The 26,303-nt window shown below is 37.6% G+C and overlaps 1 protein-coding gene and 1 non-coding gene across 3 annotated transcripts in view; both read right to left on the bottom strand.

Moving 5' to 3' along the window:
* The window catches only part of RB1 (RB transcriptional corepressor 1), a 224,318-nt gene that overhangs the window by 191,416 nt on the left and 6,599 nt on the right, over positions 1-26,303 (bottom strand). The gene's annotated exons all lie outside the window — the stretch shown is intronic.
* On the bottom strand, positions 3,323-3,389 carry LOC111758998 (small nucleolar RNA SNORD56). Its single transcript, XR_002793101.2, has one exon. It is a non-coding gene; the product is annotated as a small nucleolar RNA SNORD56 (small nucleolar RNA).

Below are 26,303 nucleotides of genomic sequence, written 5' to 3'. Positions count from 1 at the left end.
AATCTTTATTTTACATCCTTTGCTTGATGAAATAGTACTCTCTAAAACTCCTAAATATCTGGGTCTCATATATAAACTTGATTATCTGTTTATAGTTGAATATGTTATAGAGCTACCTATTTGAAGACCAATAATGAATATCAGGTCTCTAAAATGGTAATGTAAATAACTAAGGAAAAAAATTTATTCACTGGCAGATGATCTACAACCATCTTTTTTGAGACTACATCTGTGGTATCTAAACTGTATTTTTATAGAATTTAACAATGTTTAAAAAACAGAAAACACCTAGTTCTGTTAAATTTAGATTTAAGAAACCCCAATAACTTGTAACAATCTTCACAGTCATTTCAATCCTAGGGAAGAGGAAGTATTACAGCATTGTCTCATGTATCCTTTTTGTGTATACTTCTCATAGGCAGGACAAATCAATAAGGTTTGGCTCTACAAATGTGGGCAATTTTGGGGGCAGGTTAGTTTTTTAAAAAGAAAACACATTATGCCTGCTTTCAATATGTAATTATGTATAATCCAACTTATACTAGAAAGTATGAAAGAAAGCTTACAAAACTATATGCAACAAGATCAAATAAAATTTAAAATTAATTGGTAAGGAAATTGAACATTATGGGGTGAATAATATTGGACATTATTCTCTTATTCATTCAATTCATTCAATAATATTTACTAAATTCCTGCTAAGCACCAAGAACTAAGTGCTAGGAGTATATTAGTGAACAAAAAAACAAACACTCTTATTTCCTGGAGCTGACATTTTGGCAGGGAGAGAAAGACAATGAACAAAAAAGAATAAACAAAATAAAAATCCTTATTTATGGAAGTAGGGTGAGGGTAGAGTAAACAGAGTAAGCAAGAAAATTTAGTGATTGTTTCTATGGAGGTGAGAGTGAGTAAAAAGAGGGAAAATGGAGATTCACTTTTTACTCTATTACTCTAAAATCTGATTTCTTTACAAAAACAAGCAGACATAATTTTTTAATATATAAATTTTGTTTGAACTTTTGAAAATAAAATATAGGATTGGTGGAAAATATGACAGGAAATTTTATGGAGTGCCAAGTCCACTCAATGGAGAAATAACAGTTTCTCCAACAAATGGTGCTGGGTAAATTAGATATCTACCTGCAAAAGATTGAAACTGAACTTTTATATCACACTATATAGAAAAATTAACTCAAAGTGGATCACGGCCTAAATATAAGAACTAAAACCATTAAATTCTTAGAAAGAAACACAGAGGAATACCTTTAGGACCTAGTATTAGGCAATTTATTCTTAAATGACACCTAAAACATGACCACCAAAAGAAAAAAGATAAATTGGGCTCCATTAAAATTAAAAACTCTTGAGCATCAAAGGACATTATTAACAAAGTGAAAAAGGCAACCAACAGAATGAAAGAAAATATTTGGAAATCAATAGCTGATAAGGGGGAAGCAGACTTGGCCCAGTGGATAGGGCGTCCGTCTACTACATGGGAGGTCAACAGTTCAACCCCCGGGCCTCCTTGACCCGTGTGGAGCTGGCCTCACACAGAGCTGATGCTCGCAAGGAGTGCCCTGCCACGCGGGGGTGTCCCCCGCATAAGGGAGCCCCACGCGGAAGGAGTGCACCCTGTAAGGAGAGCTGCCCAGCTCAAAAGAAAGTGCAAGCTGCCCAGGAATGGTGCCTCACACACGGAGAGCTGACACAACAAGATGATGCAACAGTAAGAAACAGATTCCCATGCCGCCGACAACAACAGAAGTAGACAAAGAAGACGACGCAGCAAATAGACACAGAGAACAGACGACTGGGGTGGGGGGGAAGGGGAGAGAAATAAATAAAAAATCTTTTAAAAAAAAACAGCTGATAAGGGTTTAATATCAAGTATATAAAGAACTCCAACAGGGAAGCGGACTTGGTCCAGTGGTTAGGGTGCCCGTCTACCACATGGAAGGTCGGTGGTTCAAACCCCAGGCGTCCTTGACCTGTGTGGAGCTGGCCCATGCGCAGTGCTGATGCACGAAAGGAGTGCTGTGCCACCCACGCAGGGGTGCCCCCGCGTAGGGGAGGCCCCACACTCAAGGAGTGCACCCCATAAGGAGAGCCACCCCGCATGAAAGAAAGTGCAGCCTGCCCAGGAATGGCACTGCACACACGGAGAGGTGAGGCAGCAAGATGACACAGCAACAACAACAACAAAAAAAAAAAGAAACACAGATTCCCATGCCACTGACAACAACAGAAGCGGACAAAAAGAACACGCAGCAAATGGACACAGAGAAAAGACAACTGGGGTGGGGGTAAGGGGAGAGAAATCTTAAAAAAAAAAAAAACTCAACAAGAAAAAGACAACCCAATTATAAAGTGGGCAAAGGACTGGAATAGACTTTTCTCCAAAGAAGATACATAAATGGTCAATAAGCAAGTGAAAAAAAGTATTTTAAAAAAATCACTAGCATCAGAGAAATGTAAATATATAAAAACTACTTTGAGATACCTCTTTACACCCACTAGGAGGATTATTATTTAAAAACATAAAATAACAAGTATTGGTGAGGATGTCAAGAAACTGGAACTCTTGTAAATTGCTGGTGGGAATGGAAAATGGTTCAGATATTATGGAAAACAATTTGGCAGTTCATCAAAAGCTAAACATAGAATACCGTTATAACCTGGTAATTCTACTTATAGATGTATACTCAAAATCTGAAAACAAGGACAACAGATTTGTACACCAACATTCATAGAGCCATTATTCACACCTACCAAAAGGTGAAAGTAAACCAAGCATCCACCAATAAACGAATGGATAAGCACAATGTGAGGTATGTGTGGGTGGGTAGGCATGTGTGTGTGTATAATGGAAGAGTACTCAACCATTTCTGATATATGCTACAACATAGATGAACCTTGAAAACATCATGTTTATTGAAATAAGCCAGACAAAAAGGACAAATATTGTATGATTTCACTTACATGAAATACCTAGAATAAGCAAATAAGAGAGACAGAAAGTACATTACTGGTTACCAAGGGTTGGTGTGGAAAGGTAATTGGAATATATGGTTTAATGGGTACAGAGTTTCTGTTAGGGGTGATGAAAAAGTTCTGGTAATGAATGATGGTAACAGCAACACTACATTATGAATGTAATTAATATCACTGAATTTTATACATGAACATGGATAAATGAGAAATTTTGTATTGTATATATGTTACCACAATTTTTAAAAATTCTTTTTTTTTTCTTTTTTTTTTTTCCCGTCAGCCCGAGGGATGCACCAAGCCCTGCCCCTCAACCCCTCTACCCTCAGCTTCACTCAGACCCAAACTAATCAACACTCACGCAATAGGTGAACTGCTGTAAAAATTCTTAATTTCAGAAAGAAATCAAGTCAGTATCCCAAGAATATATGCTATAATGACTTGAAAGTTGGCATTCAAAATTGTAAACAGTTACAAGATTCACAGTGTCCACAAAATAAATTAGTTTCTCACAAGAAGCCTAGCTGGTCTTGGACCAGAGATGAGAGTAAAAGTTCTTTCTTATGTCCTCATGAAAAAAGCATACTGTGATTAACAATACTGGCCAACTCTGAAAAGTTTTATGAAGTCAAAGGCAATCCATTTATATATTACACATATCTGGGTATTTCATGATGAAAGTTCATCCTGTACTTCAATAATGCTGCCCAAAATATCATTAAATATAAAACACTGAATGGTGAGGAAAAACAGGAAAGAAATGGCTTTCATTAAAATATTTAAAAGAATAGAAAAGTAGAGAAAAACAACAAAACCAAAAGTTGGTTCGTTGAAAAGATGAACAAAATTAAACTTTTAGATACACTGATCAAGAAAAAAAAGAAATAAGGCTCTAATTACTAAAGTTATGAATGAATTAGCGCCAGCACTACCAAACTTACAGAAACAGAAAGGTTCATTACAGAATGCTATGGACAATGGTATGGCAACATATCAAATAACTTAGATGAATGGAAAGATATAAACTAAACCAAAACTGACTCAAAAAGAAATAGACAATCTGAAAAGACCATAACAAGTAAAGAGATTTTATTAGTAATTTTTTAATTTCCCACAAAGGAAGGTCTTGGCTCAGATAATTTCAACTGGTCAATTCTACCAGTTAAAGAATTAATACCAATTCCTCATAAACAGTTAAAAAAAAAAAAAAACAGAAGAGAAAGGAATATTTCCCAACTCATTCTCTAAAGCCAGTATTAACCTGACACCAAAATGAGATAAAGATAGCTGGAGACCAAAATGTCTTATGAATATAGGTACAAAAATCCTTAACAAAATACTAGCAAACCAAATCTAGCAATATATAAAAAGGATTATACACCATAAACAAGTGGGACTTAACCCAGAAATGTAAGGTTGTTTTAATATCTTGAATCAGTTATTGTAATACACTGGATCAATAGGATAAAGAACAAAAACCATATGACCATCTCAAAAGAAGCATAAAAAAAATCATTTGACAAAATCCAATACCCTCTAACGGTTAAAACACTGAAGAACTTGAAACAGAAGGGAACTTCATCAACCTGATAAAGGGCTTCTATAAAAAAACTCATAGCTAACATCATATTTAATGGTGAAAGACTGAATACACTCCTAAGCTTGGGACAAAACAACAGTATTTCCTCTCATCACTACTACTCAACATTGTATTGGAGGTTCTAGCTGAGGAAATTAGGTAAGAAAAAGAAAGGTGTCCAGAATGGAAAGGAAGAAATAAGACTATCTCTATTTGCAAAACTTCATTATCTGGATATAGCAAATCCGAAGGAATACACTGAAAAACTATTAGAGCTAATAAATGAGTTCACCAAGGTTGCAGGGTACAAGATTAGTGTGGTAGATTGAATTATATACCTCAATTTAGACATGCTCTTAATCTAAATCTTCATTCCTGCTGGTGGGAACTCACTGGAAACAGGAACTCTTGAAGATATAATTAAAGTGTGATTTAGTTAAGGAGAGGACATCAAAATGTGATGTGACTGGACTGACAATGTAATAGCCAGATCCTGAGCCTCAACAGACTCCAGCACCTACAATCTGATTTATTGGACTTACCACACTCAGCTAAGATGGAGGTGAAGAAGGACAACCACCACACCATGGAGCCTAGAGTGATTACAACTGAAAATGGGAGGATTGCATCCAGCATCCAGGTGGAATCTGAGCCTCCTCTTGACATAAAGGTGCAATGGACACAACCAATCCAGTGTCCACATAGAAGAGGTGGCATTGGATTGGGAAAAGTGGACATAATGGACAAAGGGTATGGGGAAAGGCAGGAGGAGATGAGAGGTGGAGGCGTCTTCGGGACATGGAGCTGCCCTGGATGGTGCTTCAGAGGTAATCACCGGACATTGTAAATCCTCACAGGGCCTACATGATGGAATAGAGGAGAGTATGGGCCATGATGTGAACCAATGTATATGAGGTGCAGAGGTGCCCAAAGATGTACTTACCAAATCCAATGGATGTGTCATGATGATGGGAGCGAGTGTTGTTGGGGGGGGGGGGAGAGGGGGGGTGGGGGGGTGGGGTTGAGTGGGACCTCGCATGTATATTTTTAATGTAATATTATTACAAAGTCAATAAAAAATAAAAAAATTAAAAAAAAAAAAAAAAAAATGTGATGTGAGGCAGGAAGTCAAGCCAAGGAACCCCTAGGACTACAGCAGGCCAGCACTAGAACACTATTGACCCTGGGAGCAAGCAAGTCTTACTTGTTCATAGCCAGGAGACAAAAAATTCCTGTTGTTTAAAGCCAACATGCTTTTGGTATTTGTAAGAGCAGCCTAAGAAGCTAAGACTACCAACATGAAAAAAATCTATTGTATTTCAATACACTGGCATGAATAAACTGAAAATGAAATTTAAAAAATAATGCAATTTACAATAACATCAAAAAGAATAAAACACTTGGGCCTACTTTTTTAAATGTAAGACTTGTGTTCTGAAAACTAAAACATGATGCTGGACGAAATTAAAGACAAGGCTAAATAAATGGAAAGACATTTCATTTTCATGAATTCCAAGACTTAATATTGTTAAGATAGCAAAACTCTCCAAACTGATCACCAGATTCATTGTAATCCCTATAAAAAATCTCACTGCCTTTTTTTTTTTTTTTACAGAGCTTGATAAACTGATCCTGAAATTCATATGAAAATTCAAGGACCAGAATAGTCTAAACAATCTTGAAAAAGTGGAGCAATGTTGGAAGACTTACACTTCCTGATTTCAAAACTTGCCACAAAGCAATAGGATTAAAGACAGTGTGGTACTGGCGTAAGAACAGATTATCGATCAATAGAATTGAGAGTCCTACAACAAACCCTCATATTTAAGGTCATTTGCTTTTCCACAACAGTGGCAAGACAATTCAATGGGGAAAAAAAGTCTTTTCTACAAATGGAATAGGGACAACTCATATCCACATGGAAACAAAGTTGGATTCCTTCCTTACATCATATACAAAGGTTAAATCAAAATGGATCACAGACTTAAATGTAAAAGCTAAAACCTACATAATTATTTGAAGGAAACATAGTAGTAAGTCTTCAGAACTTTGAGTTAGGCAAAGCCTTCTTAGATACAACACCAAAAGCACAAGCAATCAAAGAAAAAAATAGATACGCCAGGCTTCGTCAAAATAAAAAATGTTTTTGCTACAAACGGTACTTCAAGAAAATGAAAAATCAACTAAGAACAGGAAAAAATGTCTGCAAATAATGTATCACATAATGGATTTGTATCCAGAATACATAAAGAACTATTATAACTCAATAATAAAAAGAAAATATTTCAATTTTAAAATGGGCAAAGTTATGTGAATAAACATTTCTCCTAAGTAGAGAAATGGCTAATGATGTTAACTATCATTACAGGGAATTGCAAATCAAAACCACAATAAAATATCACTAGTATGGCTAGAATAAAAAAAGATACAATAGCAAGTATTGGTGAGGGTGTGAAGAAATTCAAACTCTCACACATTGCTGGTCAGGTTGATGCAGCTGCTTTGGAAAAGAGCTTGGCAGTTCCTTAAAAGGTTAAAAATATACTTACCATGCAACTAGCAATTTTACTCCTAGGTATATACCCAGGTAAAATGAAAACATGTACACAAGAGTTCACAGCCATATTATTCATAATAGCCAAAAAATAGAAACAACCCAATATCAACTGATGGAAGGATAAATAGTTGTACAGTGAAATGTTATTTCACAATAAAAAGGAATGAAGTATTGACAAATGCTACTATATGGATAAACGCTGACTATATTATGCTAAGTGAACAAAGCCAGTCACTAAGACCACATATTGTGAATTATATGATTCTATTTATATGCAATGTCCAGAACAGACAAAAAGTAGATCAGTGGTAGGTTAGGGGGAAACGGACTTTGGCCCAGCGGTTAGGGCATCCGTCTACCATATGGGAGGTCCGCGGTTCAAACCCCGGGCCTCCTTGACCCGTGTGGAGCTGGCCATGCGCAGTGCTGATGCGCGCAAGGAGTGCCGTGCCACGCAAGGGTGTCCCCCGCATGGGGGAGCCCCACGCGCAAGGAGTGCGCCCGTGAGGAGAGCCGCCCAGCGTGAAAAGAAAGTGCAGCCTGCCCAGGAATGGTGCCGCCCACACTTCCTGTGCCGCTGACGACAACAGAAGCGGACAAAGAAACAAGACGCAACAAATAGACACCAAGAACAGACAACCAGGGGAGGGGGGGAAATTAAATAAATAAATAAATCTTTAAAAAAAAAAAAAAAAAAAAAAAGTGGTAGGTTAGGGTTGGAGGGGTTGGGGAAAAATGAGGACTGACCACTAATGGGTACAAGGTTTCTTTTTTGGAGTGATGAAAATGTTCTAAAATTGACTGTGATGAAGTTTGCACAATTCACTAAAAACCAGAGAATTATACACTTTAAATGGGTCAGTTGTATGGAATGTGAATTATCTCAATAAAGCTGTTAAAGCATAAGAGAAAATGCTTATTATTTTGCCACTGATTAACACTGCTATTTCAAAAATAATTAACCCATGGCCAAGGATAAGAAGCTAACCACAGTTCAGTTCTCATATGCTGCATAGCTGACTTACTGTACAGGTATCAGGCAAGTCACAGACACCTGTTGAGCAGCCATTGCCCAGACCTCACCCACTACTTCCTCCTTTTCTGGGAAAGTGACGAACACACACGTCAGCCTCCAGTCTTCCACTATCCTCATCTCCTTTCTCTAATGTGTGCTGTTGCACAACCTGGGGGAGATATTAAGTCTAATGAAGAGGTCTGGCCAGACTGGAAACCCAGAAACCTGGAACAATCAGCCCCGGATGCTTACCCAAATAGGCATTCTCGGTGGCTAGTTTCCTCTCCCTAAGGTGGTTAAAAACCACACTCAATCTATACTTGAGCAGTATAGACTAGCCTCTCTTCTCCAGCACAAAGTGGGGCACGTGGAGCAGTCATCCATTGTTCCTGTGCAGTTTTCAGCAACCTGGGAAAACAACCATGATGGGGCTTCTTCCTCTGCTCTTTGACTTCTTCATGCTTTGTAGGTAACAAAGAGATTATTTACTCTTCTGGACTCAGTGCTGTGCAAGTAATAAAAGAGATAGATTGGCCTCTCTTCTCCAAAATGAAGTGGGGCATGCAGAACTGCCATTTACCAACCCTAACCCAGAGCAGTTCTGGCCACCCCAGGACCCAGAACATGCTGGGTTTCTTCCCCTGCTCTTCGGACTCTGTGCTGTGTAAGGAACAAGGAGGTATCTGCCCTTCTAAAACTCCATATATTGGGCACATAATAAAGAGATCATCTGCTGAAGGTTTCTATCGTGCCCTGAAATTGTGTTCCCAGTCCACACTGGACATATACAAAAAAATAAAAGGAGAATCTCTAATTTGTTCATACGTTTTAGTTTGCTAAAAGCTGCCAAAAGCAGGATTACTTGCAAGATTACAGTTCCAAGGCAGAGAAATATGTCCAGCTCAAGGCACCATTAGGCAACACTCTCTCCCCAAGGCCCAGCTGCAGGCCATCCTGGACTCCTGTCACATGGGAGGCACATGGCAGCATCTTCCAGTCTCTGCCTTTTCCTCCAGGCTCCACTGCTTTCAGCTTCTGGCTGCTGTGTATGCCTTTTTCTCTTAGCTTCTGTAGGTTCTCCTCTGAGCTCTGGTGTATTTCTCTCTGTCTCGCTCTCCATATTCATCCCATTTATAAAGGACTCCAGTAAGAGGAATCATACCCTACTTCACTAATCTAATCAAATGGTCCCTTAACTGAAATGATTTAATCAAAAGGTCCCTTGGGTGACGTGACAGAATCAAAAGGTCCTTTAACTGAAGTAATTTAATCTAAAGGTCCCATCTACAAAAGGTTTACACCTACAGGACTGGATTAGCTTCAAGAACATAATTTTCTGGGGTTCACCCAGCATCAAACCATTGCAACATAGAAATTTAAAAACACTATAAATTCAAACCAACCATTTTAAAAGGTGTATCACAATTGGAGAATTACAGAACACTGTTATAAGGACATACTCAAAAGGACTCTAAGGATTTAAATAAAGAATCTATGAATGGATTTTAGAAACAAAGCATAGATAGATGAAAAATTAAATTACCGAAAATAATATTATTAAATATTTATTGAATAGTTACAATAACCCAAAACTGTTCTAATACTTTATAGATATTTTCTAGTATAACCAGCCTTATGATGTGGTTATTATTACCATTCTCATTTTATAAATGAGGAAACTGAGGCACATATAGTAAGTGGTCAGAGGTGGGGCTGGAATTTAAACCCAAAGTTTGACTCCAGTGTCCAAGATTTTAACTACTGTACTATATTGCATGTCTTTCAAATAAGAGAATCAAGAGTAAAAGCCCCTTAAGGACATCAAGAAGATCCAGTGAGAACAAATAAAAATTTGAAGACATACATAGAAAAGTAACAGAACGTATGGGAACGGAAGGCACAATAAATGAAATTAAAAATACACTGGAGGGAAGCAGCTGTGGCTCAGTTGATCTCCCATCTACCATATGGGAGGCCTTGGGTTCGCGTCCTGGGGCCTCCTTATGAAGGCAGGCTCGCCAACACACTGCAGAGAGCCGCCAGGCTGCAAGCACCGCAGAGAGACAACACAGCACAGTGACGCAACAAAAAGTGAGACAAGCAAAACTACAGAAGAGCGTGCTGCGAATGGACACAGAGAGCATACAGCAAACAAGCTGCAAAGGGGGCAATAAATAAAAACTAAAAATACAGACACAGAAGAACGCACAGAGAATGGACACAAAGAGCAGACAGTAAGCAAAAAGCCACAGGAGATGGGTGATAATAAAAAAAAATACACTAGAGGCATATAACAGCAGATTTGAAGAGCAAAAGAAAGGATCAGTGAGCTTGAAGACAGGACATCTGAAAGTAAACACACAAAAGAATGGAAAAAATTGAACAGGGTCTCAGTGAAATAAATGATGGCAAGAGATGGGCAAATATATATGTCATGGGTGTCCCAGAAGGGAAAAGGGGCAGAAGGAATATCTGAGGAAATAATGGTAGAAAATTTCCCAAACATATTGACGGACACAGATATTCATGTCCAAGAAGCACAACATACTCCCATACAAATAAATCCAAATAGACCTGTTCTGAAACACATACTAATCAGAATGTGAAATGCCAATAATAAAGAGAATATCCTGATAGCAGCAAGAGAAAAAAGATTCTTCACATACAAGGGATGCCCAATAGGACTAAATGCTGATTTCTCATCAGAAACCATGAAGGCAAGAAGGCATTGGTATGATGTATTTAAGATACTGCAAGACAACTTCATGTTATTTTGTGATAGAATTCAGATAAGAAGATGGGAAATGATGGAGAATCACCACTGATGGAGATTTGGGTTGCCACATAATCTTTTCAGTAGTTTTATCTTCAGTCTCTCGAATGCAGCCAACCTTAAAGTTCGGTTTGTTATGCACTGAAAATTAACCAAACTTAATAGTAGGGAAAGACCAAAACATTAATTATGTCTCAGAAATTAGTGTTTAAGTAGTATAATGTAAATACTGGAAACAAAAACAGCATTGTATTGATTTTAAATTACTCCCCTAGGTATCAGAACATGTTTTTTTTCAGGAATAACCAGATGTATTATAAACACTGTTACTCATGAAGCGGTTCAGATTGTGCTGTTTTTTTTTTTTCCCCTGATGCAGAAAAAGAAATTATTAATAGGAAAAAAAATGTACTTATTGAGATATCCTCCTACTCCAAAGGTCTAATGGAAATGTTTTCATTAATAAAAACTTCAGAAATGCCATTGCAATGATGTTTCCTTCTTGAATAATAATGCCATTTTCTTACACTATTGGTAGATGTCTAGATGTGCTTGTTAGTCTATTACTTAGGTCCTGCCTTTTCTAAAGTCACAATGAAGAAAAGTCCCTTAACTTCTTGTGTGCAAATCTGTTTAGTCCTAGAATTAATAAAGTATTGCTTTGTTAAAGAGCTGTTAATGTGTTTTAAACCACTGACATTCGGAAATAATGTATTCCACCAAGGACTCCTTTACTGGCCTAAGTGTGTTCAAACGTTTGGCCTTCAAGTGAATGGAAAGGAAATAAACCACAAGTCTATAAAACTAAGCTGTAATAATAACCTGGCACCTTTTGTGTTAGTCAGCCAAAGGGGTACTGATGCAAAGCACCAGCAATCTGTTGGCTTTTATAAAGGTTATTTCTTTGGAGCAAAAGTTTAGAGTTAAAAGGTCCTAAAGAGTCTACCTCAAGGTTACTCCCTTACCAAACTCTGTAGCCATATTTGAAACAAAATTGCAAGCAATGTCTGCAAGGGTTCAACCTTCCTCTTCCCTCTTAAGGCTCCATGGGTCTAGCTTCTTCTGATCTCAGCTGTAGGCTGGCATAGGACTTGTCTCTCTTCTGGGGCTCTTTTCTTTCTGGGCTCAGCTGCTCTGTTCTCTTCATAAGGTCAGCTGTTAAGCTCTCAGGCAAAATGACTCAACTCTCTTTCTGAAACCTCTGCTGTATCTATGGAGCTGTCCCTCTTCCTCCATGTACCTTCTCTGTGTATCTACTTCTCTGCTCTTGATTGACCATCCGTTTATATAGCCCACCAAGGGGACAGGGGCTCAACCCTGCAAGCCCTAATGACATGGTCTAATCAAAGCTCTAATCTTGATTTAATAAAGTAAAAGTGAAACCTCTGAATTTAATACAAAGGGGTATCAAATGCAGAGGAAAAGACCAGTTTACAAACATAATTAATATCTTTTTGGAATTCATAAATAATATCAAAATTGCCACATCTTTGATCATAATTTATTCCCTGAGTAATAGAAGAAATATAAATACAGTAAACTTAAGTGATAATCAGCTGCTTGAAATTGGTTTAGTTATAATTTTCATACAGTTTAATTATATAGAGGGATAAGATACTCAACAAAGTACAATTCTTTTTTTACAGAAGTGTAAATAAGAGTGACAGTAATTTTTTATAAATTGGCTACTTAATAGACTTGCTGTGTACGGTAATTTTTCTATAGGAGAGTTGCTATAAGCCTCACAATTCTAATTGGGCTACCCTCTGCTCTTTGAAGCAGTGCATACATAAGCATTGGGAAGTTGCTTTTTTACATTTTGTCAGACAACTGTGAATATTTGGTGAAAATTAGTAAAGATGTGACATTTTTTAAAGCATCCTTGGGGCTGATTGAAGTCTAATGAGGATACTAATGTTTCTAAATAGCAGTTTCATTTTGAATGGGGCATAGCTGTCTTTTGAGAGGCCAGTTGGCTGTGACGTTCCTTCCTGAGGGCTCATGCCATGAGGTTAATTTTGAAAAACTGGCGATGAAAATCAACCAGAAAAACCCTTCATTTTACAGACATGGAAAGGAAACATACACATATGATCTGTTTTTATTAACACATTGATTTTTAATTTTGTAAGTGGACAATGAAACAACCTTATGTGGATTATATGTAGATAAAATTCAAATCTTTTCTGTTAACACTACCCTAGAGTCACAAGCTATTAACAATTTGCTAAAGGGGAGAACCTAGTAAATGCAATGCCACTTCGAAATTCTTGTTTGAATTGAGATGCATGTAAAAAAATTACTGGCAAATATGCATTTTCTAAGTATTTATTTATACTTTGATTATAAAAAGCTTTTTGTTCTGATTTATTTTTTAACTTGCTGCCTTGTTTTGAATTTTCTGGGGGGTCAGGTCTTGTTTGGAAATTTTAGATGTGTTCAGAAGTCTTAAGTATAAGTATGCAAGCATTTTACATGATTGTGCCATTCCAAAGTGCATCAGAACTGACATTCCTCCTAGAATCTTCTCACGAGTAAGACAAATCAGGTATTTCGTCGCCATTTGGTAATATAAAAATTCCAGTGAACTGCCAAGGACACTTACAACATTTATTTTACATGCTGTGTGTCATATATGTGAAGTATGTGAGTTGACTTACTCTGTCTTTGCATCTCTCTATGAAGATATGCACAACACTGAAAATACTCCATGTATATTTCTAATATGTTTGTGTATATCTTTCCTTTTGTTTACAGCTATTAAAAAATATATACTAAAAAAAAAAAAAAAAGATATTGCAAAAGAAAAACTGCCAGCCAAGAATCCTACATCTAGCAATACTGTCTTTCAAAAATGAAAGTTAGTTTAGAATATTCACAGATAAATAGAAACTGAGAGAGTTTGTAATCAAGAGTCTGGCTTTGCAGGAAATACTATAGGGAGTGCTACACAGCATGACAAGAAAAGACAGGAAAGAGAGGCTTAGAAGAGAGTCTAGAAATGAAGATTATGGCAGTAAAATAAATAAATAAATAATGTAAAAAAGAGTGGTGAAAATAAAATATGACATAAAACCCAAAGGTCAAAACAGGTGAAGTATTCCACTATAGATGTAAGAAAAAGAAAGTCCTAGAGCTTTTTGTTTATCTGGATGTGGCAGCCAAGACTGAATGAGGGAATATAGGAAATTCTAAAAACATGGGGAAGGGAAAATAATCTTTGCAACTCAGAAATTAACTTAAAAACAGGAAAAAAAAAAAAAAAAGGAAATTGGTTGATCTTTACCTAAAATATCAGCTTTTCCTCTCATCTTAATACCTGATTATTAAATTGAAAATGTATTGTTACTATATAGTTACATATGGGAGGTATAAAATAAATTGTATTTTCCATTAAAAAAAAAATAGGTGGGAAGTGGTTGTGGCTCAACTGACAGACATCTGCCTACCATACAGAGAGTCCAGGGTTCGATATCCAGGGCCTCCTGACCCATGTGGTGAGCTGGCCCATGCACAGTGCTGCCGCGCACGAGAAGTGCCATGCCAAGCAGGGGTGTCCCCGTGTAGGGGTGCCCCACATGCAAGGAGTGCATCCCACAAAGAGGGTCACCCCACACAAAAAAAGCGCAGCTCACCTAGGAGTGGTGCTGCATACATGGAGAGCTGACACAGCAAGATGATGCAACTAAAAAAAAAGCAACACAGTTTCCTGGTGCTGCATGACAAGAATGCAAATGGACACAGAACACACAGTGAATGGACACAGAGAGCAAACAGTGGGAGGGGAAGGGGAGAGAAATAAAAAATAATAAATCTTGAAAAAAAATAGGTAAAGTAAGAACTGCCTTTACCGTAACAATACTGAATGTTAATGGATTAAACTCCCCAATAAAAAGACACAAACTGACAGAATGGATTAAAAAAATATGAGTCATCTACAAACTGTTTGCAAGAGACTCACCTTAGATCCAAGGATACCAATGGATACCAAGGATACCAAGAGTGAAAGGTTGGAAAAAGATATTCCATGCATGCAGTAAGCAAAAAAAAAAAAAAAAAACTGGAGTAGCTATGCTTAAATCAGTTGAAAACAACTTTAAAACCAAAGGTGTTGGAAAGCGGATGTGGTTCAAGTGATTGGGCTCCCAGCTACCACATGGGAGGTCCCTGGTTCAGTTCTCCGTGTCTCCTAAAGAAGAGAGTGAGCTGGTACAACGGGTAGGTGTGGCAAGCTGACACAACAAGATGATGCAACAAGGTACACAAGAAGTAAAACACAATAAGAGACACAACAAAGCAGGGAGCAGAGATTCCTGGTGCCTCCTAAAAAGGATGAGCAGGATGGTGAGCTGACACAACAGGCAGGTACAGCAAGCTGACACAACAAGAGGAAAAAATTAATGAAAGACACAACAAAGCAGGGAATGGAGGTGGCTTAAGCTCTTAGGCACCCTTCCCATATCACAGGTCCCAGGTTTGGTTCCCGGTGCCTCCTAAAAAGAAACAAAAAAGCGAATAGACAAAGCAAGTACAAATAACGAAGGGATGGGGAAAGATAAATAAAATAAATCTTTGAAGGAAAAAAAGCAAAGCTGTTATTAGAGATTAGAAAGGACACTATATACTGAAAAAAGGGGCAATTTACCAGAAGGAAATAACAAACATAAATGTATATGTACCTAACCAGGATGTTCCAAATTACCTGAGGCAAACAGTGGCAAACCTGAAGGGAGAAACAGATGTCTCTATGATAATAGTTGGAGACTTCAGTATACCACTCTCACCACAGGATAGATGATCTTGGCAGAGGATCAATAAAGAAACAAAGAGCTTGAATAATATTACAAACAAAATCTAATAGACATATTGTATATTGTCTATTATATACACCCCAATATTCACCCCAAAGAGCAGGATATACATTCTTCTCAAGTGCTCATGGATCTTTCTCAAGTATAGACCATATGTTGGGTTACAAAGCAGATCTCAACAAATTTTAAAGACTGAAATTTTACAAATCTCTTTCTCTGATCATAATGGAATAAAGTTGGAAATCAACAGGCAGAAAAAGGGAAAATTCAACAAATAAATGGACAGTAAACAACACAATCAGTGGGTCAAAGAAGAAATTGGAAGAGAAATCAATAAGCGAGATGAATGAAAATGAGAATACAACATAACAGAACCTATACGATGCAGAGAAAGCAGTGCTGAGAGGGAAATTTATAACCCTCCATGCTTACATTAAAAAAGAAGAGCTAAAATCAACAGCCTAACTACACAGCTGGAGGAACTAAAAAAAGAACAGCAAACTATATGCAAAGCGAGCAGAAAGAATGAAACAACAAAGATCAAAGCAGAAATAAATGAAATTGAGAACAAAAAAAAAAAGAATAAAACCAAAAGTCGGTTCATCGAGATCATCAACAAAATTGACAAACCCTTAGCTAGACTGATAAGAAAAAGAGGAGATGCAAATAAAATCAGAAATGAAAATGGAGACATTACCACTGATCCAACAGAAATAAAAGAGATCATAAGAGAACGCGATGAACAACTATATGCCAACAAACTATACAATGTAGATGAAATGGAAAAATCTCTAGGGACATACAAATAAACACATAGAAGAAACAGAAGACCTTGACTCAAAGAGATTGAAACAGTCATCAAACAACTCCCCAAAATGAAAAGCTCATTTCCTGATGGCTTCACAGGTGACTTCCACCAAGCATTCAAAGATGATTTAATACCAATCTTACTCAAGTTCTTCCAAAAAACTGAACAGGAAGGAACACTAGCAAACTCATTCTATGAAACCAATATAACCCTAATACCAAAGCCAGATAAGGATATTATGAAAAAAGAAAATTACAGACCCATTTCATAATGAATATGGATGCAAAAACCCTCAGTAAAATATTCACTAATTGAATCCAACAACACATTAAAAGAATTATTCATTATGACCAAGTAGATTTTATCCCAGGCACACAAGGGTGGTTCAACACAGAAAATCAATCAGTGTAATACACATTAATAAATCAAAGGAGAAAAATAGCTTGATCATCTCAATTGATGCAGAATAGGCATGTGACAAAATCCAGCATCCTTTCTTGATAAAAACACTCCAAAAGACAGGAATCAAAGGGAACTTTCTTAACATGATAAAGGGCATATATGAAAACCCACAGCTAACACTGTCATCAATGGTAAAAGATTGGACGCTTTTCTCGTTGAGAAAGGGAACAAGACAAGAACGCCCACTGTCATCACTGTGCTAGGGTTTCTAGCTAGAGCAATCAGGTAAGAAAAAGAAATAAAAGGTGTCCAGATTGGAAAGGAAGAAGTAAAACTTTCACTATTCGCAGATGATATAACCTGTATCTAGAAAATCATGAAAATCTACAACAAAGCTCCTGGAGCTAATAAATTCAGCAGAGTGGCAGGATACAAGGTTAATACACAAAAATCAGTATACTAATAATGAGCAACTTGAAGAGGAAGTCAGGGAAAAAATTCATTTACAACAGTGACAGAAAGAATAAAATATTTAGAATAAACTTAACCAAGTATGTATAGCACTTATATTCAGAAAACTATAATTCATTGCTAAAAGAAATTTTAAAAGACCTAAAAAAATGGAAGAGCATTCCATGTTCACAGATGGTAATTGTTAAGATGTCAATTCCACCAAAACTGATATACAAATTCAATGTAATCCCGATAAAAACTTCAACAGCCTTTTTTAAACAGAGGGAAAATACAATTATCAAATTTATTTGGAAGGTTAAGGGGCCCTGAATAGCTAGAAACATCTTAAAAAGGAAGAACAAAATTAGAGGGCCCTTACTACCACACTTTAAATTATATTACATAGCTTCAGAAACAACCAAGGTACCAGCAAAAAGACAGACATATAGACCACTGGAACAAAACTGATGGTTCAGAAACAGATCCTCACATCTATGATCAAGTGATTTTTGACAAGGCTGTCAAGCCCTCCCAGCTGGGCCAAAACAGTCCATTCAACAAATAGTAGTAGGAGAATTGGATATCCATACCCAAAAGAAAAAGTACCTCTATCCCATACCTTACACAAAAATTAACTCAAAATAGACCAAAGACCTAAAATTAAGAGAGAGAACCATAAATCTCCTAAAAGAAAACTTAGGGAAACATCTTCAAGACCTGGTGGTAGGTGGGGGCTTCTTAAACCTTATGCCAAAAGCACAAACAATGAAAGAAAAAATGGGACCTCCTCAAACTTAAACACTTTTGTGCCTCAAAGTACTGTATCAAGAAGGTAAAAAGGCAACCCACTCAATGGAAGAAAATATTTGAAAACCACATATCTTGTAAGGGTTTGATTGCCATGATATCTAAAGAGATCATACAACTCAACAATAAAAGAACAATCAATCCAATTAAAAACAGGCAAAAAGACTTAGACATTTCCTCAAGAAGAAATATCTAATGACAAAAAAGCACATGAAAAAATGCTCAATATCACTAGTTATTAGGGAAATGCAATCAAAACTACAATGAAACATCATCTCACACCACACAAAATGGCTATTAAAAACAAACAAACACAGAAAACTAAGAATGCTAGAGAGGATGTGGATAAATAGATACTCCTTCCCCGTTGATGAGACTGTAAAATGGTACAGCCTCTGTGGAAGACAGTTTGGCAGTTTCTGAGGAAGCTAAATACAGAACTACCATGTGATGTGGCAATCCCTCTAACAGGAATATATCCAGAAGAACTGAAAACAGTGATGTGGACAGACATTTGCATACCAATGTTCATAGCGGCATTATTCACAATTGCCAAACATGGAGGCAATTTAAGTGTTCATCAACCAATGAATGGATAAACAAAATGTGATATATACATATAATGGAATACTATGCTGCTGTAAAAAGAAATGAAATTGGGACATGTGGTAACGTGGATGAAACTTGAGGACATTATGCTAAGTGAAATAAGCCAGACACACAAGGACGAATATTGTATAGTCTCACTAATATAAACTAAAAATGAAGAATAGACACACAGAGTTAAAATCCAGACCATAGGATGAGAACTGAAAAGGGGTAATGATGCTTAATGGATATAGAATTTTCAATTAGCTTGACTTTAAAACTGTGGAAATGGATAGAGTTGATGGTAACACATTACAGTGAATATAACTAACAGGACTGGTTTATCAATGGGATTGGGGCTGAAAGGCGTAGTGTAGGGATGTAAATGTCAATTGAAAGAAAGCTAGAGAATAATCTAGGGGCTGTATAACACAGTGATCTCAGTAGTGGATTAGGATTGTGATTAAAAGTACAAAGACAAGAATATCCTTCTATGAACTACAACAACTATATGTCACTATTACAACATGGTAAGAATACAGTGATGCATGGGAAAATAAAGTTAACGTAACTTGTTGACTATAATTAACAGCAATATTGTAATATTCTTGTGCTACATCAAAAAAGGTATTAACCTCTATCAACAATAAGGGCCAACAATAGGAGGGTACGGGATTTTTTCTTTTGGATCAAGGAAACCGTTCAAAGGTTTATGGGGGCAATGACTGCAGAATTCTGTGATGAGAGTGAGAACCACTGAGAGTACACTTTGGATAGAATGTACAGGGCATGGAACTGTATAAGACAGTGAACCAGGTGTGGAAGATGGACTGTGATAAACAGTACAAATATGAGAGTGTTCTCTTATGAACTATAATAAATGTACAATACTAATACATAGTGTTATTAATCGGGGGGGTATGGGGAAAATATACCAAGTGTACGCTATGGACCATAGTAGTAACATTCTGATAATGTTCTTTCATCATCTGTAACAAATAATCTACAACAATGTAAAGTTTTTATGGAAGGGTGATGTACAGGAATTCTGTACATTATGCATGACTGTTTTGTAAGTTCAAAACTTCATTAATTTAAAAAAAAAAAAAAAGAGTAAATGCCCTGAGAAGTCAGTATGGCTTGGAGAGATTAGGAAATATTTCATACAGAAGTGCTGAGCCTTAAAAAAAAAAAAAATAGAAAAAACTGAGCCTTAAAAACATAGGCAGAATTTGGGGTAAAAGTAAAAGGAAGGGTTGTCTTAGTTCGCCAAAGGCTACCAAAGCAAAAATACCAGAAATGGGTTGGCTTTCTTATGGGGGTAAAAGCTTACAGTTCTGAGACTGTGAAAGTACTGAAATCAAGGCATCATCAGAGCTTTCTCAGCAAGGGTTGGCTGCTAGCAGATCCTGAAACTCTGCCATGTTGGGCAAGACAGCGAGTCTGCCAGTCTCTCCCTACTTTCTCCTGGAGCTCATCTGTCGGTGATCAGGCGTCTCTCCCTGGGCATCATCTTGAGACTCTCAGGGCTTGTCTGTCTTTTTGCAGTTGTAGGCGAACCTGGAGTCCTCTCTCTCACATGGCCAGGTCAAAATGGCAGAGCTCCTTTACTGTGTCTCTTCTGTGTTCTCAGTTTATATAAGACCCAGCAAGAGGGCAAGAGACCCAACCTGAACCATGACTCACTGACATAATCCAATCAGAAGCAAGCTAATCAAATTACCTAATCAAGATCCCTTAACAGAATCTAATACAACCAAAGGGTCTCACACCCACAGGAATGGATTCATTCAAAAATATAACCTTTTCTCAGATTCACAAAAGAACTTAAAATTGTCATAGGGAATTTTCCAATAAGAGGGAGATCACATGAATATATATACCAAGGAAAGAGAGCACAAGGTATTGGAGGCCATCAATGAAAATAAAAATTAAGCCTGGAAGAAAGACACTAAAGTAACAGACTATGAGGGCTCTAAATACTGGCATAAGTTTGGGTTAAAAGTAGAACTTCCCACTAGGAGTAGGCAGAGAAGGAGAGGGAAAGATGGAAGAGGAGCTTGTGAAAGGGTTCTAACATTAAAAATTTATTTTTAACAAGGTGGGACACACTGTGCAAACTGATATTTTTTAAAAAACAGGCATGGTAGGTGGAGATTCACACAATAACCAAAAGAATATTGAATTCCCATCCTGGGGAGCTTTGTGACATTTTCTGGTGAAACAGCAAGAATTCTCCAAGTACAGGGGCAATGGCTAGTATAGGAGGATAGTCCACTGATGGGTCATTGATATTGATACTGTGCTTATGAACCTTTACTTTTGAAATTGAAACTTAGCAAAGTATTATAGGGTACCTAATAGTTACCTCCTGAGAGCCTCCTTGTTGCTCAAATGTGGCCTCTCTCTAAGCCGAATTCAGCATATAAATGCAATAACTTCCCCCCAGCATGGACATGACTCCCAGGGATCAGCATCTCTGGCACCAAGGGATTACTACCAAGCACCGACTAGCAATGCAAGTGGAAAAAGACCTTGACAAAAAGGGGGAAAGGGTAAAAAACAAATGAGTTTATACAGTTAAACAGACTTCAAAGTCAGTTGTGGGGTCATTCAAAAGATTACACTTATGCATGTCTCAGCAGGATCTCAATGACGGCCACAGTAAATATTGCCTCAAATAGAGGCACTCCTGAGGGCTCTGGGGACATCCAGATACTACAGGCAGGGCTGACAGCTCAGGAGTTTGGCACCCTGCCAGCGGACCCTACTTTGGAATTTATGCTTCCCAGTGTGACAGAGTTGGATTCACTTGTGGTTTCCCTACACATGGCTCTTCTACCCCTTCTATTTGAACCTATAGTTAGTGCTGGAGTTGATAGGTGTATGTGCATGAGACTTAAATCTTTGGGCTGTCCATGTGCCAGATGGGCCCTAAATCCCAAAACACTGCAACACCTATTCTCCAGTTCATTGGACTTACCCAGGGCAACTAACAAGGAGATGATGATGGACAACGATCCCCAGGAACAGAGAGAGTCTACAACTGCAAACAAGATAGTCCCAATCCATCTGTCCCATGATCTAGGCTTCCTCTCAATTCAAGGCAGAGTGGGCATCACCATCCCAGAATCCTCAGGATTCGGGAATGAACAATGAACTAGAGTAGACCGGTATTCTACTATAGACTTATCATTATTCTAGTAATGGAAGAACTTTTATCATTGATGTAGAGGCAGTGGCCACCGAAGGTTCTAAGGGGAAGGTGAAGGGAAAAACAGGTGTAATATGAGGGCATTTTCAGGACATTGGAATTGTCCTGAATGACACTGCAATAACAGATACAGGCCATTATATATCTTGTCATACCAAACTGTACGGGAGAGAGTTTAAACTATAATGTAAACTATAATCCATACTTATTGACAATGCTCCAACATGTGTTCATCAATTGTAACAAATGTACCACACTAACGAAGGATGTTGTTAATGTGGGAAAGTATGGAAGGGTTAGGGAGTAAGGCATACGGGAAGCTCCTACATTTTTAAAGTAACATTTATGTAATCTAAGTATCTTTAAAAAATATTTTTTTTAATTATTTTAAAAACTAGTCAATAAAGACAAAGAATAAAGCACATATCCTACTTTTCCTGTATGAACTATACTTCAGAGAACAATAGTTGATGAAAGAGTTTCACTTTACAGAAGAATTACAGCTAATAATTGAAGAAGGAATGATGGAATTAGATCACCATTTAGCAACCTCTAATATATTCAGTCAATGATCACTGATGATTGCTGACATCACAAAATGAAAGATAACTTGATATATATGCCTTCTGAGGGACACATACATCACCTGTATACAATATCATCTCTGAAAATTTTCCTCTAGAAAATATCAAACCAGGATCTGATCAGGCCTCTAAATCTAACTGTCCATTTTCATGAAATACAAGTGTTTCGAAGAATATGTTAAACAATGAAGAGATGCCATATGTAAAATATAGGAAACTCTCTCAAGATAACCCAGTTTCTTCCACAAAGGAGGAGGGAAAGAAGAGGAGAAACCTACAGACTAAAAGAGATTTAAGGGAAGTGGATTTGGCTCAACTGATAGAGCGTCCACCTCCCAAATGGGAGGTCCAGGGTTCAAACCCAGAGCCTCCTGACCTGTTTGGTGAGCTGGCCCACACGCAGCACACAGTGCTAATGCACGCAAGGAGTGCCATGCCACTCAAGGGTGTCCCCCATGGAAGAAGTCCCACGCTAAGGAGTGTGACCTGCAAGGAGAGCTGCCCTGCGCAAAAAAAAAGTGCAGCCTGCCCAGGAGTGGCACTGCACACACGGAGTGCTGACACAGCAAGATGACACAACAAAAAGAGACAATTCCCAGTGCCACTGACAAGAATGCAAGCAGACACAGAAGAACACACAGCAAATGGACACAGAGAGCAGACAACAGGGGCGGAGGAAGAAGGGGAGAAAAAGAAATAAAAAATAAATCTCTAAAAAAAAAAAAGATTTAAGTGGGGGCTGATGTAGCTCAGTGGTTGAGTGCCTGCCTCCCATGTATGAAGTTCCAGGCTCAATCCCTATATCATCTAAAAAAAAAGAGAAACTTAAGAGACAAGTCAACCAATCACAATGTATGGGCCAGTATGACATATTTGACTCCTCCTGGAGAAGACATGAAAGTTTGTTTGAAGCCCGCCCAGAGCTCACCTTATATAACTCTTCTTTTGGCCTCTTTGTATCCTTTTACTATAATAAAACTATCATTCTAATATTAGTGCTTTGTGAGTTCTGTGGGCTTTCAATGAGTTCTGTGGGTCATTCCAGCAAATTATCAAACCCAAGGGGGGGAACCCCAAATTTGGAACCCCCAAATTTGTAGCCAGTTGGTCAGAAGTGCAGGCAGCCTGGGCGCCTGATTTACAACTGGTGCTTGAAAGATAATCTTTTAGAGGACTGTCCATAACCTACCGAATGCAACCTAATTTTGTGTAGAGTCAAATTTGGGTTGACTGAGCAACTTGGCAGTCTTCGCACTTGATGAATGAAATTTCTGATACCAATAAAGTTAGTATCAGAAGCTGTTGTGGAAGTTGTAGGAGGTTTTTGATAACCTTTGCAGAAGTTTCATTACCATATAATTTTAAACTAGGTATTCTGCTTTTTAAGTTCATTAAGGTTATTAAAAACTACCTACACTTAAAATTTCTGTAGCACAACTTGTACGGAATGCCTAGCATTCTTCCAATTTCAAACTGTTCTTTTCAATTATTTTTCTAAATATAATGACCATAAGACAAAAACAAGTGGCTCTATCAAAGACATTATCTTTCAAAGCTCCCTGAAATATATATTTATACACACACACACACATAATACTCACAAAAACTCTGTAAGGTTGACATTCAGGCACTATTATTTCAGCTTTACAGTTTAGCTAAAACTCAGTTAATGAATTTGCCTGAAATCACACAGCTATAATATAACTAAAACGAAGTTTCCTATCTTAAGTTTTCCATACTATCATGTTACCGTTCAAGATGCAGAAAGAAACCAAAATTCTAAGAACAGATTCACCTTAAGTCACAATTGTACAGCACTCCTGGCCAATTTCTTAATGAAAAGTCCCTTATGGACATGCTAATAAGCATATACACAATCTAATTTTATGACAGCAATCACATACTATGTGCTTATTAAATGTTCAAAGAAAACACTTTTCTAGACCAAATACCACAAAATTTTCCTTAAAGATGATTAATATATGCTTACATGTATGCACAATCTTTCTGACTCTCAAGATCTTAAAAATAAGAATTTTAGCAAAAGTATGGCATTAAATTCAGTAAACATGCACTTAAAAATTCAACACTTTAACTAAGTTCTCCTAAAAAATTATCTGAATGATAAATTCTTCCAGGGCAGCTCTGAAGTCAAACTATTCTGCTTGCATGACCTAACGTAGACACTCATTGACACTGTGATGGTTTAGGTTCATGTGTCAACTTGGTTAGGTAACAGTGCCTAGCTATTTGGTCAAGCAAGCACTGGCCTAATTGTTACTATTGGGACATTTCATGTTTTTAAATCATCAGTAAGTTGATTGCATATATGGCTGATTACATCTACAATCAACTGAGGAGACTGCCTTCAACAATGAGAAATCTCATCCAATCAGATGAAGGCTTTAAAATAAATGATGATTTCAGCAGTCAGAAGAGAGAATGTCCATCTCCACTTCAGCCAGCCATCTTCTCCTGGGAAATTCATCCAAAAACCTTCATCAAAATTCCCAGTTTACAGTTTGTCCTATGGAATTTGGACTCATGCATCCAGTCACATGAGACCATTTTATAAAATCTCATAATATTTACAGATCTCTCTAGTGAGCGCTGTTTCCCTCAAGAACCCGAACTAATACAGACACTAATAAAAGCTTTATTGACAATAATTTATTCAAGTCACATAAAAACTCTAAGATCCAGAGATTATGTTTAGTCCCTTTTACATATAAGAAAACTGAAGATCAGAGATTTTAGGTAAATTGTTCAACATCACAGTAGATCTGAAACTTAAACCAGATCAGTCTGGCTCTAAATCACTGCTCTTAATACATTCTCTATCACAATTAACATCACCTAAATTCAATTGCCAAAGTCTTCCCCAAGTTACCACATTCCTCTTCTTGCTTCAAAGAAGATAATCAACTGTCACTAAAACAGGTGCATACAAAATAGGTTCATTTTGCCATTGCATCCCCTTCTCATCACACACTCTATCACATTCTCCCTTGGAAATTATTATATAAATGAAGATTAAATTCTCAGGCCAAACCTCAAAAATTTAACTGACACTTAAAAGAATACTTCCAAAGAATAGGTCTGCTAAATAAAAACAAGATAGCAGGACATTGTCCCTGTCATATTTTCCAGTGAAAAGGTATTCCAAATCCCAAAGGTAACATGAAATTCCTTTCTTCTCTTCCTCCAGCACACAACCAAGAATGATTTCATATGTCCTAAGTCCCCATCAGGAGCTCCATTAGGAAATGAAATTTAAACTGTGGCAGCTCCCCCAAGATAGGGAAAAAATCAGGAGGAGGAAAGGGTAGGACAAGAAGATAGAAAACTTTATTCACATGTACTTGAGTCAGAAGCCCAACATTAAAACCATTACTGAGAAAGCAGACTTGGCCCAATGGATAGGGCGTCCGCCTACCACATGGGAGGTCTGCAATTCAAACCCCGGGCCTCCTTGACCCGTGTGGAGCTGGCCCATGCGCAGTGCTGATGCGCGCAAGGAGTGCCCTGCCACGCAGGGGTGTCCCCTGCGTAGGGGAGCCCCACACGCAAGGAGTGCGCCCCATAAGGAGAGCCGCCCAGCGTGAAGTGCAGCCTGCCCAGGAATGGCACCGCAAACACGGAGCGCTGACACAGCAAGATGAGGAACAAAAAAAAACACAGATTCCCGTGCCACTGACAACAACAGAAGTGGACAAAGAAG

The sequence above is a fragment of the Dasypus novemcinctus genome, chromosome 15, assembly GCF_030445035.2.
Source record: "Dasypus novemcinctus isolate mDasNov1 chromosome 15, mDasNov1.1.hap2, whole genome shotgun sequence".
In the NCBI taxonomy this organism is placed as follows: Eukaryota; Metazoa; Chordata; class Mammalia; order Cingulata; family Dasypodidae; genus Dasypus; species Dasypus novemcinctus.
Note: the sequence above shows the minus strand (reverse complement) of the source record. Positions and strands in the feature narration are given on the sequence as shown.